Here is a 2,125-nt window from a genome sequence, read left to right as displayed (position 1 = left end):
TTCATTCTCAATACTTGGTCTAAATGTTGGAACTTGCTTGCAGTAAGGGCACTTTGCCCAGTAAAAGTCAGTTTAGCAACTAGATGTTCTGGTGCTGGTGTGTCAGCATCAGTGTGCTTTTGATAGGCCTGATAGATCCTTTCTAAAAACTCAGGAGATGTGTCATTTTAAGGTGGCCCAGGAGTGGCCCAGAAGAGCCGGCAGTGGCCCCAGGAGCTAAAGACTGAGGTGAGAGCCATGCTGCCCGGAGCCTGATGGGAGCGGAGGGGTGGGGAGGGGAGTGCACAGCTGCAGCCACTGCAACAGCTGGCAAGTTGGGTTGGAGGGGTGGGAGCTGAGGCCGCTGCCTCCTGGATGGGTGCCCTTCACCATGGGCGCCAGCAGCCCTGGACGAGGTTTTCTTCACCGTAAATGGTTTTGAATCAATGAAGCTGGATTCCCTTAAAGAAACAGACAGCCCATCCTATAAACTGTAAAATTCATGGACAAATTTATTTTGGATTCATAGTGGCCTCCTGCCAGTCCCCCTAAGTTCTTAGAGGACCAGAGGCCTTTTGAATCAGAGTTGCAAAGTTCGATAACGAATGACCCTTGTGGATAAGCACGAAGTCAAGCGCCAACGATTGGACAGAATTTGTGAAGCATGGTTCGCCAGACTCTTGCACATTTCTTTTAGCAGAGGTTTCGGTCTCACCTGCATCTGAACATGGTCCTGAGACAGTAGCAGTAACACATTCTGAAATTTCGCCACAGCACATCCTCAGGTATCCGCCCCCAGACCATGCACAGCCCCCTACACCCTGGTGGCACTGCTGGACGGCTGAGACTGCACCATGGAGATGCCCATCCTGAGGGACCTGGCCACCTCTGTGAGGAGCAGTCCACACATGAGATCCACGAGAAGGTGCTGAACAAAGCCGTGGGCACCATGATGTACCACACCATCACCTTCACCTGGAGTGGTGGAGAAGTTCAAGGCCCTGAAGGTGGTCGTGTGGATAATGAGCGGCTACGACAAGGTCGACACCACGGCGGCCAGCGAGCTGGGGATGGCCCTGTGCAACATTCAGTCAGCTTCCACGGAGGAATCAGCTGGCTCCACCCTCTGCCACAGCACCAACCTCTACCGGAGGAGCACGTGGCTGTACCAGGTGCTGCGGAAGGGCACGCGGGTGCAGAGCGTGGAGCAGATCCCTGGGCATCCAGAGGGAGAAGCTGGGCCTCATCGCTTTGGTAGCATGGGAGCAGGCGGTCACCATTGAAGCCAAGGCCTTTGGCTTCAGCGTCATCTTCTATGATCCCTACTTGCAGGACAGTATTGAGCGGTCCCTGGGAGTGCAGAAGGTCTACACCCTACAGGACCTGCTGTATCAGAGCAACTGAGTGTCCTTGCACTGCAACCTCAAGGAGCATAACCACCACCTCCTCAATGACTTCACCATCAAGCAGATGAAGCAAGGAGCCTTCCTGGTGAATGTGGCCCGCGGCAGGCTGGTGGACAAGAAGGCCTTAACCCAGCCCCTCAAGGAAGGCAGGATAGGAGGAGAAGCCCTTGATATGGAGAAGTAGGAGCCTTTCAACTTTGCTCAGGGACCCTTGAAAGATGCACCAAATCTCATCTTCATGCCCCACAAGGCCTGGTATAGTGAATAGGCTTCACTAGAGATATGGAAGGCTGCCGCCACCAAAATCCACTGCTCAATCACAGGTCGCATCCCAGAAAGCTTAAAGAACTGTGAGAACAAGAACTTTTTTTTTTTTTTTTTTTTTTTACAACTGCTCCTTGGTCAGTAATAGACCAGCAAGCAATTCATCCAGAGCTCAATGCTGCTCTTCTTGCTGCCTTGGAAAGGATCATCCCTGCCCACAGTGAGGATGCCTCCTGTGCCTCATGGGGATGCCTCCAGGGATGATCCCAAGCACCCTCTCCCAACCAGCCCTCAAAACAGGAGGACAATCAAGAGCACCCAATGAGCAATAGCAGAGGATGACAAAGGTCAGAGAAACATTGGACCAAGAGACAGTGGACAATAGTTGAACTAAAAGGAAGGGAATGTGGCCATCTTTGTAACTGACTGGGCATACACACCATTGACATCAGTGTTAAAACTACAAGAGCTAGAAG

General features: G+C 52.3%; 1 pseudogene; it reads left to right on the top strand.

Annotated features, from left to right (window-relative positions):
* Nucleotides 1-288: 288 nt before the first annotated feature.
* On the top strand, nt 289-1,913 carry LOC118729585 (annotated as a pseudogene).
* Nucleotides 1,914-2,125: the final 212 nt, after the last annotated feature.

This window comes from Pipistrellus kuhlii, unplaced genomic scaffold (assembly GCF_014108245.1).
Source record: "Pipistrellus kuhlii isolate mPipKuh1 unplaced genomic scaffold, mPipKuh1.p scaffold_m20_p_3, whole genome shotgun sequence".
In the NCBI taxonomy this organism is placed as follows: domain Eukaryota; kingdom Metazoa; phylum Chordata; class Mammalia; order Chiroptera; family Vespertilionidae; genus Pipistrellus; species Pipistrellus kuhlii.
Note: the sequence above shows the minus strand (reverse complement) of the source record. Positions and strands in the feature narration are given on the sequence as shown.